The sequence below is a fragment of the Streptopelia decaocto genome (genome assembly GCF_964273445.1).
Source record: "Streptopelia decaocto genome assembly, chromosome: 5".
Classification (NCBI taxonomy): domain Eukaryota; kingdom Metazoa; phylum Chordata; class Aves; order Columbiformes; family Columbidae; genus Streptopelia; species Streptopelia decaocto.
Window position 1 is genome coordinate 19,059,214 of NC_138659.1, and position 18,796 is coordinate 19,078,009.

The following is an 18,796-nucleotide window of genomic DNA, read 5'->3' on the forward strand; positions in this document are numbered from 1 at the left end:
ATTTTGAGGGAATTTATCTCTAATATTGCAAATAGAAAAATTATGAAAGAGAGACTAACCAGATTGCAAGCTGATTATTTATTGGAAATTTCCACCAATAATGAAAATGCAGATTTTGAAGTCCTAATGATTCTTGTACCAATTTAATAAGAACATTTATGTATCTTTGAAAATGAACTGCCCCACAAAAAGGCAGAATGAAATAAATAAAGATATTATCCTATCTAGAGTAACTTTTCATATTTACGGCAACCAGATACAGTTTTTAAATCTTTAGGTCTTACATGCTCTTTGTAGAGGAATACAGGAATTCAGGGCAGCGTGGTTCCAAGCAGCAGGTTGGATGGGGGTAGGAGAGCTGGGTGCAAAGCTGTTCACCAGTGAATGGATTTCATGAGGGGAATCTGAGCTCTGATCCTGACTGTGCACAGGATCTGGAAGGAAGGATTTATTCTCTTCCATGTCTGAGATACACTAGGAAGTCGTTTACTGGAAAACAACTGGTTTTAAGTGTTATGCAAGACTGAAGTATTATATAAGAATTACTGAAGGAGACACCTGTGGGTGTTTTTGTTTTGTTTTTTTGGTTTTTTTTGGGGGGGTGTTTTTTTTTTTTAATGGCTTTTTTTAACTGACATGGAAAATAACTTAAAAACCAAACACAAAGATGACTTGCTTTAATTTCAGTTCTTCAGGTAAAATGCATATTGAAGGCATTAAGAGTGATCATAAGTTAAAGCATGAGGGAAATACATGTTCACAGAAAAAGCAGATTCAATGGACAATTTCCTGTCCATTTTAGGTGCACTTATTTCATGTAGAAGGGACTAAGCAATGAATGAATAAATGAATTTTTTTAAACATTTTTTTTTTTTAAAAAAGGAGAATGAATCAAGACAAGAAGAATAGTGTCATACCTCTATCATGCTATTTTTTCTGAAGATTTGGTATGGTGTGCAGTAGTTGGAACAAATCAGTTTAGAATTTATGGAACATAGGTTTTATATGAGTTTTCTCTGAAAAGACATGATTTTGATGTTCCATAATTGCAGAAGTCTAAATGAATTTATATTTTTGGTTATCTATCTTTTTCTCTACTTGAATTGGAAACTTGACTAATTTCAGTTTTACTCACTTCTGTACTTGCAAATCATTGTAAAATCAGTACTTTACAAACGTTACAAGAAAAATTACTTCAATTTATTTCAAATCCAACTCTTCAGACCTATGTGTTTCCTTCACAGAAACAATGTCTGTTTTCAGTCTAGAGAAGTGGTTGAATTCTCAGCTGTGCAAAAAAATACAATTATGACAAGTACACTTGACCTTCAGTGAAATTAAGGCAAGTACCACCTGCACTAAACATGTCTTGTAAACAGTGTCAGGAGCAAAGGGATACAGTCCAGCTAGAAATCAAATCCAGTTGCATAGCTTACTACAACAAGAACATTTCAGGTTGCTTTAAAGTTTTGACTTCTAATTGTACGCTAGTCTTAAACAAGGAGTGTTGATGAGTTGTTAGCAGCTGCACTGTGAACAGGAGCAGTCTTTGTGCTGAGATAAAGCTGCCTGGCTCTAGAAATAGTCTGTCATGCAATAAACAACTTTTCATTTTTTTCCCCCTTGATTCTCTTGTAGCCCAAACGTTACAAATGAAATCAAAGAACATAAGAAAACTGTTACATGGCACTTCCCAGAATATTTTGATTCCTTGATCTGTGCCTGCTTCTAGAGTAACCTAGCGTTATTAATAGTATGATCCATGAAGTAAAAGGTTGTTTTGTGTTTGGTGTTTGTGTGTTTGGTTGGTTTTTAAAGAAAAAAATTTCAAATCTGAGCCCCTTAAAACTATCTAGATAATGAAGATGGCCTAAATTAATTTGCATATAAATATCATAGGGAAACTGCAAAATGCTCTTTTAGAAAGACACAGTATACTGCAGGCTGCTTGCCATATCTGAAAGACAATGAAGTAAAATAAATGCTTTTGTCCAGATCCAAACATCTCTGTCATGGAAGTTCCCTCAATGTAAACCCTCATCAGACCTCTTTTTATGCAGGCATCACCTTGAAGTAATGCTGGACCTAGAAGAAGCATTATCATGGGTTGTTTTGGCCTAGACAGTTCTGGCTAGTAAGATTCTCCACAAAGACCACCTGCCGCTATTCTCCTCTTAAAGCAATCCTTTTCCTATTTTCTATCAGCTTAATGAACATTTCACAGCATAGTTCAGAGAGGAAGGTCTCTGGGTGAAGTCAGTTAGTTATTTAAAGACTTTAAATACCTAGATCATAAATTCAGAATTTTTTTTTTATTATTTTTAGGCATAGTTAGCTGGTATAGATCACAAAGTGCAGAAAACATGTATTGGACAGGATTGCATTCCCAGTAGGTTTTATACCGCAGTTGTACTGAGTGTATTTTAGTACATGGTATCATAAGGTGGAAAATTTATGCATCTTAAATGCCAGGTTCACATCTGAAGAAGCCATCAGTCCTGTAGCATAATACGAGTGGGGAAAATGGTTCCTTGCCCACAGGGCAGGCAACACCCATGGTAGGCTTTTTGGAAACAAGACAAAATCTGCAGTGGTCTTGAAGATGGTGGTACCCAGCTTATACTTTCTCCCCAGCAAAGTCAAATTGCAAGCCTCTAAAATCGACCATCTAGCGAATACAAGACATAGATTAACAAATATTACATACGTGTGTACCGTCTTTTATATTATCTGTATCACTGACAACTGTAGAATTTATAGCATCTCACATTTAATATACATTTTACTACACTCCTGAAACTGAAATTATACAGACTTTGTCGTTTAGCTCTTTTTATTATTAGTCCATAAAATTGTTGTGTTTTTCTTTAAAATTTATATCAGTCCAAATATAATTAATAAGTGTACAAGAAATCAATTTATTTCTGAGGAAAATCAGCTGAAGTGCCTGGGCTGTATTGTAGCAATGGGTTCTGGTTTTGTCTTCCATTTCCATAGCAAAGAGAATTAATTTGAGAGAGATCAATAGCTTTGCCAGCATACATTCCATACTCCTGCTATAATTCACAGTGCTGGGGAACACACAACATGAGTTTAAGCTTAATCTTGTATCTTGTATAGAATTATGCAAATAGAATACCCTTACAAAGAGGCTTTTGTTTTTATTAATTTAACACAGTAATAACTAATAAGGAAAAATGTGGAAAACAAATCGTGTGTATTTAGGACAAAAAAGCCACTTAGCCTTGATATTGGGTGTGTGTAATGGATGTTGTTGTGCGAAAGACTCTGTGCACTGTGCAGCGTGTGAAACCTGCACAAACGCTGCGATACTGTCAGCACTCACACAAATGCTGCACCTGGAGCAGGGAGGAGTGAGGAGGGCAAAGGTCAGCCCTGAGCATTAAGACACTGACTAAACAGACTTTACACTCGGTGAAAAGTCCAGACAACCCCTGCAGTGTCATCTTATAACTTTGGTTTTCTTCTTTTCAGGACATAGTAATCCATAAATACACTCAAGTCACCAGCAGCTTAGCTCTTCCCCCGCTTCTCCCCCTTTGTAACTCTCTTTTCATTTTTAATTCTTACATAAAGATCTGAAATTTTAACCCTTTCTATGCTTGAAAGCAGTAGTGCAAACTCGATGTATGCATAAGACGCCCTGGGAAATTATCAGATTTTTATTTCTAAAAAAAGGCAGTTATCAAACCCTGTAGACAACTTAAATGCATCCTTTTTTCTGAAGCTTCTTAACCAGAGACTATGTAAAATATTTCATGGTATGGAGTATAAGATTTGTTTTTACAGCTTCTTCTGCACTTATTTGTTTGGATAGATTAAACCAGTCTTAACTGGGGTGCTGCAAGAAGACAATCATCTTGCTTACCACTGTTGTTTCATTTTTTGGTGTGTGTCTGTTTGTTTGTTTTTAGTCAAACAAACAAAATTCCACCCTCATAGATTATTTCTTTAAACTGGAAAAAATGTAGAGGTAAAACACAAAGGGGTGTTTGTACTTTTATCATACAGTTAAGTCTTTCAGTTTTGCATCTATTATGCTTACTAGCTGAAATCATGAGACCAAACTGATTTTAATAATTGTATCTGATCCCATTATCCACATCCCATAGCTTAAGAGACTGGATAGACTCCTAATATAGTCTGGAGCCTTGACAGTAAAAATAGGCTGGTGAAATACAGCCCATCAATTGCATGTAACTGTGCACATTTTGCTGACTTCCTCTCTTCGTTCAGAGCACTGCACAGGGCTGTACTTCCATGCAGGATATTTCCCTTTTGCCTGCTTCTCGCTACCCCAACCCCTCTGCAAACCCACTGAGGTGACCAGCAGATCTGCCGTGTTGTCTCTTTCTTAATTAATTTTTACAGCTCCTGAACAGCACTGACAAAAGATAGCTGAAAGTCTGAGTATTTTTTTCATACTGTGCATTACTATAGTTTAATAGAAACATTCAGCAGAAAAACATTGCTTTTTCTTTCACACAGAGATCCCTTGTATTTGGTCATGAGGGAAAACAAAGTTTTCAGTGCCATGTGTGCGACACCATTTCAGTCAGTCACAAAATGGCGGCCTGAAAAAAAATCTGTGGAATCTCCTGATCCTCTTCAGACCCACTGATTTCTGTTCTTGTGCAGCAATTTTTAGAGTTGCTGCCCAAGGGTTTTCTAACCCGGTTTCTTCAGTGGTGGGAATCAAAGAATTGTCAACAGAAACAGAAAGGTGAAACTGGGAGCACAATTTAATGATGGCCAGTGAAGGAGGCAGAAGCCAGCAAAGGTATTTACTTCTCATGGCAAAGGATTCCATAGACATTAAAGTCCTATTTCAACAGAGTGATATAAGCATGTGCTGAAATTTGAGCATGGAAGTGGTTTGCTACGTCACCTTCAAGCCTCAGAAGTAAGAATGTGCTCAACACTATTACAAGATCAGATCCTTTGTGTGCAAATACTGGATCAGTAAATGTCTAGGGCTGAGGGCTGGTACTCCTTGGCACGCAGTGCGGCGTTCCAGCCCGCAGGTAGTGCCGCTGGTACCACCGGACAGTCTGTTAAATCAGCCATTACTCTACAGGAGAAAGCGTTTTAGAGCTAGGCCTTGCATGACAGCACTTTATGGTGAATATAGAGCATCATTACAGACAGAGTAGAGTCTTCTGTTTATCCTACATTCTGGTGTTTTGTTGCATGTTAGCAAAAAGTAAAAAGTGAATGTTCAAGTACATTAAATACTTAAGAAAATTAAGCTAGAACTGAACCTCTTGAGGAACAGGTTTTGTACAGTTACAAAGTTTCTTGTCTAGTTACAGAAATACCACACCAGAAATGACTTGATTTAATAACAACAACCGAAAAAAAGATTATTGTTCTGTCTGGAATTTTATATTTTTTTCAAGCATCTGAGGTGTCTTCAGCACCTTTTGCTGTGGTATCTTAATGCCAACCTTGCAATAGTAATCACCAATCCAAAACTTAGAATGTTGCTAATATGATGTAGATGAGAAGCCAGGCAGTTAAATTATTTCCCCAAGGCTACAAAGCATTTTGCTGGAGAGTTGAAACCAGACCTTTTACCACGTCTGCCTGGCCAGTCCTAAAGTCTGTGCTTTGTTTTATGTTCTCAGGCATGTTTCTTCACGCACATGTTCCTTGGACTGCATGCTTGACATATAGCAAAGACCATGCTGCCCACTGCCTTTTCTCCTGGATTGTTTTTCACCTTACATTTTAAAAGTGTTTGGGGTTTTAATGAAAACCTGGTTCAGCTGAAGAAAATAATTTGAAACTACTTTCATAATCATTTTTCAGAAATTGTTTTTCCAGAGCTGTTTGGTTGTTTCTTGATACAAGCTTGTAGTGATAATCTGAAACAATTAGCCACTCAGCCATAATATTAAACTAAACACTGAATACTGAAAATAGCAAAGGGAATTTGTACAAAATACTACAGGAGTAATAAATTTGTTGCTTATTTTTTTGTGTGGAGAAAAAAAACCCACAAAAATACAGAAAACACCACTAACAAAACAAACAACCCCACACACCAACCAACCAAACTTGCTCTGTATTGCTTTCAACTGATCTTCCTCCTGCTTTCCTTTTTCTTCTAAGGGATTCATTTTACCCTCTTACCTTATCCATGGGTTATGCAAACGTATGGGTAGGACCTCATGCATATTTTGCATATTCTACTTGCTAAATCTCAATAAATATTGTTATATTACTCCACAGATATCTCACTAAATCCAAACAAAACAGTAGGTAAGACTGGAATGATGTCATCTGTGTGCATATTTCTGTAGATAATGTTTGTGTGTGATACATACACTATTTACAATTTGTACTTCGCATGTAGATCACACAGTCACAAGCGAGACTGTGATCATCAACCCACGTAGTGCGGGTGGAGTGTGTGTGTGTAAAATCTATGTAGGCAAATTAATAGCAATTGAAGATTAGAGGTGTTTTAAGGATGAGCATTTTGGACAGTGGAAATTTATATTTTTCTGACATTTTTAATTTGAGAAGTATAATACTCACATTTTCTGACTTCACAAGAAAAGGCAAAGCAGTTTGTGTTTTAATTCACTGACACCTTTCCTTCTATTTTTTTTTTTTTTCTTTCCACTCTCTGCTTGAGGGTTTTTATTTCTTTCTCTTAAATATTTGGCAGTGAAATGAGTCCAAGTACCTGTTTGTCTGGTGTGTGGTAGACACATATTCCTTGTTGCACGGATTTGCAAAAGAGGAACTTGCAATGATTTTTGCCTGAACACAACTAGATTTGCTGTTGTACAAATAGTATAAATTAAATATTCTTAATTATTTTAGCTTATGCTAGAAAAGATTCAGGACAAAGGAGAGATTGATGCAGTGTGCCTTACAATGGCCCTACTGATTTCTCTACTGGCCCTTCCTCTGCACATGGTCAATTAGAATTGAAAATCCTGTGCTGATTTCATTCGCTGGAATTTTTAAGCAGGTCAGGAAGAAAGATGTTATTGAAAGGAAAAGTCTCATCTAAATAAGAAAAGAACACGTGGCCATCTGGTCTAACTGTACCATGCTGAAAGTCATTTTGGCTCAGTTGTAGTTTGGTCTTTGCAACAGTTTGCCAAAATATCAAACAGAAATCTGTTTACATTAAAACACTCTTATGCTTTTTATCTACAAAAACGCAATGCACAGTTCTCTTTCTATCTGTAATGCATGAGCTCATTTGACCCCCTTACCTTATAGAGACTGTCTATGTTTCTGGTAGGCTCTCAGGTTACTTCTACTATGTAAAGTCATAAGTGAAACAACCAATATTTTGAGAGTTTTGGAAGTAATCCGAGCACTTTATTCTTATGACAAAACCTTACACTTCTGCTTAAACTAGGAAAGGCTCAAACAAGTAGATGCAGCACAGGAAGCATGGGGGGGAGAGAGGAGAGTTTAAAAAGAGAAATTAGAACTTGAAGTTTCTGCGAGTAACACCGTGGAGTTTGCACAACTAATTGGAGGCCATAGGCTAAGAGATGAGCTGTAACAGACACCTAATTTTTAAGGAGTAGACTCAAATGTATGAGCTTCTGTGGTTGCTTTGTTTCAGCATCAACTATTTATAAGTTTAAAGGGAAAAAAAAAAAAAACAACAAAAAAAACAAAAAAACACACACACAAAAACCAACAACCCACAGGTCAGAATTTTTGATATTTAGGTAAATAAACTCTGTGTGTAAAAAGCTAAAGCACATAACTCCAAGTCTCAGGAGCCTGGACAACAGCAGCTGGAGGATAATGCCATACATGCATAAGGCTGGGCAGATCTACCTATTTCAGTCAGAGCTGCTGAATGCCAACACCCACAAAAACCAAGAGAACCTACTGGGAGAAGGGGAGAGTGGTGAACTGAACATGGAAGCAAGGGCCCTGTATTCATATGGTCAGGTTTAATGCTCAACTCTTATGTGATTAGTCATTACTTTTACATTGACAAACAATATAGAAATTGCTGGTTGTAATGTCCCTTTTAATACAAGGTAGCGTGTAGATCACTTCTGAAGTTTAAAGGAATTGATTTGTGTAGGATTTCAGTCTTTAGAAAATGGATAGAACTATGATTGCTTGTTGTCATTACCTTAATAAAATAAAAGTCAGCATTTCAAAATGTAGCTGCAGGCACTACTTTGAATTACATTTGTGAACCATAAACGGCAAAAATTATTTTTTAAGCATAATATGCCAGGAACAGTAGAAAAGAAAGTAGCACTTCTAATATTAGTGAAGTTATGTATATACATACACATGCAATTTACAAGTATATACTTCTCATATATGACCATTGTGTTGAGATAGCTTGTCTATTTAATCTCAGGTATATAAAACATTCCTTCAGAGAAGTGTTGAACACCTTGTTTTTAAAGTACAAGAATCCAGATCTGACCACAGCTTTCAATCTATTCTCTTTATTTATCTGTAATCTCTTTTCTAGAATCTTTACCTTGCCTGTGGATATTGTTGCCACTGCATGCAACCTTTTGTTTGTATGTCTCTGCTGCTATTTGAAAAGGAAGTTATTTTTAAGACTAAATTTATGGGACATGTATGCTGAATTCTTTCTTTTTTAATAGTGTTTATTAGAATTATTAGAGAAAAATGCTAAAGAAAGTCCTATCTTTCTATTAAGGATACCTGTTAGTGTGACTGAAATATAGTTTAAGCCTTTTCAAGGAGTGAATTAAAAGCAGTGTACATGTGCGCATAAAAATGTATTTTCTTTTAAGTCTGTTTCACACAAAGTCCATACAGAAAAGCAGAAATTAATCACCATTTGTATCATACCATATTTGTAGCAGAAGACAATGCAATTCCAAAGAACTTTTACAAAATATGTCCGCAGAGCTTACATTTAAAAAATAAATAGAATTAATGCTTTGAATCTCCCTTTTCCCTGGATGTGTCTGCAAACCCAACCCACAGCCACACCAAACGGAGGGTGACTATTTTGGGGAGCACTGCATTCCCAAGACCAACTTTCTGGCAGAGTGACACGGGGTCCGGCAGCGTTTCCCTGAGCTGTGGCAGCAGGGAGGCCAGGGCTGGCGGGGCCATCGAGCTGCAATGGTCCCGGCCATGCTCCCCACGGCGCCTGAACACAACCCACTCCACAGCATTTCGCTGCTGCCTCCTCTAAAACTGCCTGGGAGGTGTTGCTAATCTCTCCAAAGCCGAGTATGTTAGTATATTTCAGTTTGACTGCCTTTTAAATGGAGGTCTCTGCACACTGCTGTTTGCCTTTATGTAGTATATTGCACACCTATAAAACATCGTTACATGGTATTTGAGAGATACACGGTAATTACGCAACCGATGCATGAACTTAAAATACGGCATTGACTGTAAAGCTTAAGTAGAAACCACTGTAAAAAGGGAAACAGCAGATGCCCCTAGTTACATTGTGTTGGAAAGTGTGTGTGCGTATGCCTGTGTTTTGTACAATAACACGTGTACACATTTACAAAGTTTCTTATTTCGTATTTTTTGTGAATCACAATGAAGTTGAAACCGAGCCTGGCCAACAAACGGAGGAAAGGCTTGCGTTTGTCTTTAATCTTTTTGCAGCAGGGTTCAGACTTCTGTCTGATCTGCACATAGCAGAGCAAGGGGCTTGCCGTGCCTTGCGTGCAGGCTCCTTGATTGTGGAAGGGAAAAAAAATCTGGCTGGAATCCAGACAGGCGAGCGCAGCGCTCTGTTGATCATTATGTCTAGCCTTCAGGTGTCTCGGCTCACAGTGGGCGGCGGTGGGGGAGGGGGAGATAACAGGAGGGCAGACAAAGAATAAAATGGTGAATTAAAAAAAAAAAAAAAGTAAAAAATTCGCGTCAAATCCTTTTTTAAAAAATGCGTCTTTTAACATTCCTTTCACTGCAGTGGGAGCAAGCAAACATCTGTCCAGGAAGATTTATTTAAGCCATAATTAGTAGCGTCTGGAGTCTTTCAACAATTTCTCCTTATTGCACACTTATTTCTTTTCTTTTTTTTTTTTTTTTTTTTTTTTTGGTTAAAAGGAGCCTGCTCATCTTTCACTCAGAAACTGTTTTCACTTCATGCTTTAGTAGAGATCCAGCCCAGCCAGGACCGAGTCAGATTTCTATTGTCTTTGCTTTTTCCCTTCTGATTGTAGTTTTCAGAATCTAACTTTTGGTAGGAGAGGGTGGTGGAAAGGAGTGTGCAGGCAGGGGGGAAAGATCTTAATAAAGGTCTTATGAATGTGGAGGGAAGCGGGGGGAAAAAAAAAAAAAGAAAAGGAAAGAAAAGAAAAATATACAGATCAGTTCTTCTTATTATGCAGTTATCCATTTGGGTTCAATTTCTTTACTGGAGAAGAAGAAGAAGAAGGGGAAAAAAAAAAAAAAAAAGCAAAAAAAAAAAAAAAGCTCTGCTTTGTCTGTTGCTTCTGTTTGAGAACTCTCATAAATCTTGCCCAGAAAGCAACTTGGGCTTAAGGAGATCTGGCCAGCAAAGCTCTTGGAAGCAATTGCAATGTCTCTTGCTATGGATATTCTCTTCTTTCTGCCCCCTTGGTCCCCGCTGCCCCCTCCACCCCGACCTCCTGACGTTGTGCTGCCAAGAGCCCCACACCCTTTCCCACCCCGCCAGGAATCTGAGTGCAAGCTGCAATCTCGGGGTAGTTAAAGTTGCTTATCGAAAAGCCTCTCCTCGTGCTGAGCCAGTCCAGATATTGCACTAGCTGTGTTTTTTCAGTCCAGCCATAACCCTTTTCCAGCACTCCCCCCCTTGGCTCGCCTCTCCCCCTCCCCCCTGGAAGGGGTGGGATGGGAACCTTGCTCGACTTCATTGTTCCAAATGTAAGAGCTATTTGCCCCAAAGTGTCTTCGCTGTCTTTCATAGCTAATTATAATAACTGTCAGATGTCTGGAAAGTCTGGGCTGCCCTTGCTGGCGGAGTTAAAGTTTGCCTTTATTTTCTTCCCCTTGGGGACAGATCAGGCCTGATTAGACACAGGGTACAAATAAAAGTGAACAACGTACATGTGTAGGGCTTTTTGTCTTTGTTTTTCTTTATGAACAAAGCAGCGTGCTGGCTATGTCAGGAGGCAGTGTGGCATGCAGCGTGCGTGCAGCCACTGCCCTGGAGGAGAACTCTTTTTTTTTTTCTTTTTCTTTAAGCATGCAAAAAATATTTTTGAATTTGAGTAGCGCTTTAGATAGTTGTTCATCTCATGAGAAAAAATAACCATTGATTTAGTGCACGTAGCATTTTGACAGTCTTAAGGGATTTGCATTTCTGTGTGAAAATAAAAATAAATAGACCCCATACTCACAGTTTTGTTGTGCTGTGCAGGTCACCGTCTCCTTCTGCAGAAGCAAGGAGGGTCGCAGGATGTCAAGGGTGCAGAATCCCAGTTTAATTCAGGAGAAATATATAAATGTGCTTCCTGAAGTCGCCTGGAAGTCAGCCACTTCTGCTCAGACATCCCATTGCTGCTCTGCACACTATACTATCTGCAGTTCTGAATTGAACTAAATACTGCCCATGTGAAAGACGGGGGAAACACAGTCATGTGGGACACACAAATCCACTCTATTGGCTCCGAAGGCACAACTTCAGCATTCTTGCATTTCCACCATTGGTTAACAGTTCAAGCTGAACGAGTCTAGGTCCTCCTAGTGAGTCCGTTTTCCCTTTATGTGTGGAAGAATGACTGTAGGATTTTACAGTGACAGGATTAGTTAAGAAAGGGACTGAAGTCATCCCTTTGACTGAAGCTTGTGGGTGGGGATTGGAAGCTGTGCTTTTCTCAAGTCAACGTTTTTCCTTTTTCTGCCTGCGTTCTGTGTGTCAGGAAATGCTCGCAGTTCACTTGGGCAGCACAGAGAAACTGAAGTGACTTTCTTCAGGTTCAGAGATAGGGACCTGACTTTTAGAGTAACACAGTGTTACAGAAAGTACAATGATTTTTACGGGAATAACTCTATTCTGACTGGCTAAAGTGTGGTTGTTTTTTGTATATGTGTGTATATATATATTTTTTATTATTATTATTTTTTTTTTCTTTTTAAGCCCAGAAAGGGCTATGTTAGGATCATCTGGTTTGAGTTTTTGCATCATAGAAGTCAGACAAATGAATCCAGCAGCTCCAAAGCCTAGACTAATAATTTGAGTGACAAGAGAAAATAGATTTTACAGAACTATTAGATCTCTGAAAAAATATTATGATGTGGTCATAATAATATTTTGAAAGAAGCAACGAGTTACATAAAATCTAAAATTGCTGATAGTGGGTCATTTTGAGAATAATGAAACTATAAAGGTTAAATAGGAGTGAAGAAGATTGACTATTCCCAATTTGGTGTTCTGTCATTTGCCTGATTTAGTTATGCCAGCATGAGCAGTAATTTGAAACGGTACTCAGTCGTGTGTGACATACTTCTCCAATTAACCCTTATTAAAAAGACCTTTCCCAAATCCCATGTGCATGTTTTCCTAGAACCACAGAAAGTAGAGGTATGACAGATTTGTCAGGGTTTGTGTCTGTCCTCCTCTCTGGTCAAGTTTGTTTCCTCTTCTGTTTCCAGGCAGTGCCTAATATACTTCTAAACACCCTGAACGTGTGGCTCCTGTTGGTAGATTGTTGAGTTTAGGGCCTAATTTAGTAGCTGAAGAGCTTAACTATTCTTGGAAATTTATCAGAATAATTATTCTGGAACAGTAAAATCATTATACGCCTCTGGTATGGGCAAGCCAAGCACAGGCAGACTTGCACTGCTGGCGTTTGTACTGTGTACAAGCTCCCATTCAGCAGCTTATGCCTGGCTCTGGGTGTTGGGACATCTTTTTGTCTTTACCAGTCAGGCTTGTTCAGACCACCTTAAAACAATGCTGCTTCCTCTTTGGAGTTCACCCTCTTAAGCTATATATAGAGTTTTATCATCACCTCACTGACCACCCTTGTCATCGCTTAGCTGAACACCATAGACTAGGTGTAGCTGCATAAGATATGGGAACGTTCCTCTGCAGCCTATGACCTGCTAGCACTGCAGCAAATCAATATGTGATCACTTGATATGTGAGCAGGAAAAATTAGATTTTAAAAATGTACTTACACACCTGACAAACATGATTTCAAAGAAGATGAATACACTATATATTCTTTTCTGAGTTAAGAAGGCTTTGTAGGGCCTTCTTTGCTTCTAAGTGCTAAGAAGATGCAGAGCATTTATTTTTCTTTAGCACACTCACTTCAAAATAATGTTTAGTAGTAATACATAAAAGATGGGGTTTGGTGGTGGTTTTTGTTTTGTGGTTTTTGTGGGGTTTTTTGTGTGTGTGTGTTTGTTTGTTGTTTGGTTGGTTGGTTTTGGGTTTTTTTTGTTTGTTTGGTTTTTTGGGTGTTTTTTTTTTTTTAAGTCTTCATAAAGAAAGGTAGTTGTCTGGTTTGGATAAAATAAGGCTATAGCAGTAGCATCAAAACTTTCTCTCCTCCCTCCAGAAATGTCTTCAGCTCCACTAGGCTTCCCACATCTGGACTCCAGAACACTAAGGGGAGAGAACTGAAAACCCTGGGAGACGTTTTCTTTTTTTCACAGTGCTGGTGGTCTTCATAATTTTGGTTACTTTTTTTGTTGTTGTTTAATTCATTTAAAGTGGGAAGAAATACTAATAAAAGAAACCTTACTCCAGAGAGCAGTAAAGTCTTCGGTTTTAAGACCAGTACATGGTTTTGTCTCAAATACGTCTATTTCATTAATGTCAGTTTCTGATTTGAAAATGTTGAAAAGCTATTTAAAGAGAGGGACCAAACATCTGAATTAATGTAGTATTGTTTAGCTCTTTCCTCAAACAAATCATTAGTGAATTTCAGGAAAACTTAGGGAATGTGGAGCAATGATTATTTACCTGCACTTCTTAAGCCATGAATCAAAGACTTAGGTGATATAAGCACACAGTTTTGTGACTCCTAGTATTTCAGAGACCAAATTAATACTTAGCATTACTGTTGTCTGCAGAGAGAAAACAGCATCTTTACATGTATTCATGTGTTTCAATGGACATCTTATTTTCCATATAATTTCTATTGAAAACAAATCAAAATGAATATTTAGCTACATCAGGTTCATTCTCCTTTGAATAATAGATTCTTCTTTCTCCGTTATTGGTTACTAGAGGAGAATTCATAACTGCAAGAGCCAAAGAATGAGAACATCATAAAATTACCGCAGTGTGGTAACATTACTTTGCAAACACTGTCATTGTGATGACACTTAAGACTTGAGACAAGTCATTGTTGCATGAATGGGGCTGTCAGAGGCTGGAGGCCATACTGTTACCGTCCTCTGTGATTCCCTCCATTGACATATGGGGCTTCTATTTCTGGGTTTGGGTTAGAGTTTTTGGGATTTCCCCTCCTCCCCCCAATTTAGCAAAGACACAACTCCTGCCTAACAGAAGTCCTGTTCCTAAGAATTTTCACTGTCCCTAGGAAAGAAAAGAGATGACTGAAGTAAGTTAGAAATGGTAGTCACTAAAATAGCCCTTTTTCATTCTTTGACAGTATTAGGGAGCATATGGTGTGAGGGGGGGAAGAGTAGGATGGCCTTGATCCTCTCATACGGGGTGTGTTCCCAAACAACGAAACAGCTACAGATTTTTTTCTCTTGTGTAAATCTAAGCTCAGTGACTGTCTGGAGGAAAGAGGAGATTTGCCCCTTGGCTTCTTTTAGCAATGTGTGCTATATGTAGAAAGACAAGAATAAAAACGTCGGACAAGTTCGTTTCAGAAACGCTTAAAATAAAGGCACTTAAGCAGTTTCTGTGTTGATATGTTGTATTATATAAATGGATACTTCTGAAAACATTTTAACTGTTTCCTTAGAAAATCCAATTCAGTTCTATTGCATGTGATGTAGATTTCATGTTGCCCAGCACTTATAAGCCTTTCCACTTTTCTTTCTGTGGAAAATAATTGAACTTTACTGTATAGGCTGTGTATTTGCTTGCAACTCTGCCAGAGAATTCTTGCTGTTCCATACACCTTTGCTTTTTATAATTCAGCAGTAGGTGGTATCTGCTAAAGTTTAAATCTTATATTAGTCACTGCTCATAAAATCCCTGAATCTTGGTAACACATAGGAAAAGAAGAAATCAGTAAAAAAACCCAGAACATACTGAAGAAGCTGGAAAAAGGCAGAGAAGCAGTAAAGTCATTGCAAATCTTTGAGGGCAGGCAAGTGGAAAAGGGACATCCAAAAGCCATTTCACAGAGAAGAATGACCAGAGCCCAGACACAGGCACAATCATTTGCAGTGTATGCACATGTTCTGGAAATGCTTTTATAGCCTAGTTAAGAACAGCCCTAAACTAACACGAGGAGTTTTGCAAATGCATCTGATACAGGAGGGCTGTGAAGGAAGGTTTGTTCTCATCTCCTGCAGCAGGAGGGGCAAAACTTGCTGAAATGCTGTCTGAGCGTCACCTGCGCTGTACATGAACCAGCTGGACAGGCTGCAGTGTCTACCATTTACATTAAAAAAAAAAAAAAAAATCACCAGCAAAGCTGTTTAATAGTGTTACTGATTTCTTGGGTTTATGTCTTGTTTGTGTTTGTTTGATTTTTTTCTTTGTGGTTTGTTGGGGTGTATTTTGCTTCTGTGTTTCCTCCCCAAAGTCTTCTCTCATTCTCCTGGCTCCTCTAGCTATTTCTGTAGGTAAAGTAAATGAAACCACATGAGATATTGGAAAGATTTTCAGAAGGCAGAGAGGAATTTTGTATCCCATTACTAGTGAAAGTCAGAAAAAGTGATTCTGGTTTTCTCTGCAGGCCTTCTTTCTGTTTAGGGTCAAGTTTGGTGGCTAGCTTACATAATCTAGTTGCAATTTAACCACAACAAATACCATCAGTATGTTCTTGACCTGTATGTACTGAAATTTATGCATACTTTGAGCTATTAGTTCTTTCATGTTTATAAGCCTGATTTTGTTACAGGATTGTTGGTGAGGAATTCAGAGCTTATCAATATCTCATAAAAATGAACTGATAAGCTGAGGAAAATTTAGCTAATAGATTATAAAATTTTTACAAGGTTTATACAAATGAAAATTAAAATAATCTGTTAATAACCATATTTGTAGGAGAGAATTTCTAGATAAAATAGAACATTATGTAAACAGTGGGTTGCTAACTGTGGTGTTCAGATGGAACTGAGTGATACAAACATTTTAAAGCTTGGCTATATTTAGGGTGCCATAGAATTATGACACCCAGAAAGATTTGATCAACAAAGCTAGAATCAACCATGTTTTTAAACTGATATGCATCAAGTTTGAAATATACAAAATCACCTGCAACCATTAAGGTACCATTGAAATGAAAGATATGTAAACAATTTTTATACCCCACCTGCATATTGCAGAAAGTCTGGTGATTTCTTTTTTTTTTCTTTTTTCTTTTTTTTCTGGTCAATTTCCTCAATTTTTGTTGAATTTCCTCACGTTTTTATCCCTTTTCTTTAGCCGCTTATTCCCATAACTCCTTTCAGTATAAATAAATTATTTTCCCTGAAACTCAGTGGGTCCAATTTTCATCAAAAAAAGGAAGGGTTTTGTATGGACAGTCTGACTTGGTGACCATAACAGGTCTTTTTCCCTCAGATTACTCTTACAAGGTTATAGAGTTTTTTTCTGGCTTCAGGTAAGTTCTTTCCTGTCCAGTTAACCCAAAATAATATATAAACATAAATACTTTATAAATTATCTACCAAACTGGCATTTTATATTGTAATTTCCTTCTGCTGTAAGATATTCTATTGCTTTCAAAATTTGAAATAAATCAAAATTTTGTGCAATCCAGTATTTAGTGAAGAATGATAGTATTTAGCAGTTCGCATTTCAAATGTAGAAGTCTTTTAATGTAAAAGTCATAAGTGGTCTAACTTTGATTTTATTTTTATTGAATATATAATTCCCTGAGATAAGTCATCTCTCTTTTCACAGAGGAAATAGATTAATACTTGAGTATTTCACACCATATGTAGCAAAATTAAAGGGAGCTTTCCCTCCATTTTCCAACCCCTACAGCACGGTCTGCAACAGAAGTGCGATGTTATCAGTGAGATTAAAGCATCGTAAGGAAATAAGCTATTAGCAGTTGCAACATCTTTTTTCCAGTAAAAATATATTAAAGTTAAAATATATTAAACCTTTTTTTCAAAGTGACATATTGTTTAGGGACCAATGTAATAAATCTTGGAGATTATTTTTGCAATAATTTTGTGCTAAAGAGATCTCCCATTTTTTTCTTCAGTAGGTAGTTTGCCCCATTTCTGTTCCAATTTTGGGTGGTCTTAAACCAGGACAGTTTCAAAAGGATTTTTTTTAAAAAAAACATCTGCCCTCCACATTTTACTCTTTAATGAAATAGTTTATTTCGTTCTTTTCTTAAAGGGAGTTAATAGTGTATAAAAGCAATAATAACATCATAGTTTTCTTTGCAAGAAGCCAGACCTGTTACTTTAAGGATGGGCAATTTTCCTCTGGTAGCTTATGAAAATTTAAATTAAAGAGATTTAATAATTTAAGCAGCATAGGTTAGTGAATGAATGTTGAAGAACAGAGGGGTTTAAAATTGCTAGCAAAACACTAGACATTTCAGAGAATATAGTTCAATACTGCCTTCAGGCACTGATCCTTGCTAGGTGCGTGCAGGGGAGAGATGCTTTCAGAAACAGATTATTATAGAGTTGAATAGAACTGCTACTCTAGTCATGACATTTTATCTTTGGTTATATCATTTATTAAATATTCTATATTGATTAATAAATTTCTTATACAATAAAGACCAAAGAATTTTGATCTACTTAAAAACAAGGTGTTGGCAGAGGAGACAACACTGCGGGGCGGCAGAGGGGAGGAGGTCAATGCAAACTGCAATTGTTCAGGTAATTGCAGTCACCACAGAATGTGCACATATTTGTCTGATTCTTGTAAGAGAATAAAATCTTACCATGAGTGCTCCTAAATGTCCTTCTACTTTAAGTAATCTCTATCCTATCAGGGGGTGGGGGGCGGGGTTTGGTTGTGGGCTATTTTGTTCGTTGGTGGTTGTTGTTTTGGTTTTTTTTCTTTTTTGTTGTTTTGGTCTGGGTTGGTTTGTTTGTTTGTTTTTGGTTTGGTTTGGGTTTTTTTGTATACAGCCATCATGATGGTGTCTAAGTATCCTGTTACTGCATCCCTCCTCTTTCTTTTGTTCCTTTCCACTGTGTAATTGTGGACCTCATTTGTGGTATATCACAATCTAAACTAGAGGTTTTTTGCTTGAGGGACCTTGACTGAGATCCTGACCTTAGTGAAATAGGAAGGAGAGTGGGTTTCAGTGTCTTAAGTGGCATCAGAATTTCACCTCTGCCTTTTTTGAGGACACCTCTGGACAAAGGGAACAAATAAGAATGAAGTGCTTGAGTATTAAGCCAATTATCTCTTTTAATTAGGAAATGTATAGGGAACCCTTAAACTGAAGAAAGGGTAAAATCTGTTGAATAAATTACTCACAGTAAATAGTGCACCCAGCTCTAGTTCTGACAGAGATGAAGCTGCAGTGGCATCAAAGTGTCTGCTATTACAGAGTGTTGCTCTGACACAGATGTCAAATGACAAATCAACATGAGGTGAGCAGATGAGTCTTATTCCCTGCCTTGCTCAGCTGGAGAGATCGCTAAGGGTGGTCAAACAGGCTCCAACGATGCTCTTAGAGCATTCTTTAGCTGTAAA

General features: G+C 37.6%; 1 long non-coding RNA gene across 3 annotated transcripts in view; it reads right to left on the reverse strand.

The window, feature by feature from the left end:
• The window catches only part of LOC309439545, a 64,469-nt gene extending 52,754 nt beyond the window's left edge, over nucleotides 1-11,715 (reverse strand). For all 3 annotated transcript variants that reach the window (XR_014184023.1, XR_014184024.1, XR_014184025.1), the window contains exon 1: nucleotides 11,355-11,715. This is a non-coding gene — a long non-coding RNA (uncharacterized lncRNA). The remainder of the gene's footprint in view (nucleotides 1-11,354) is intronic.
• Nucleotides 11,716-18,796: the final 7,081 nt, after the last annotated feature.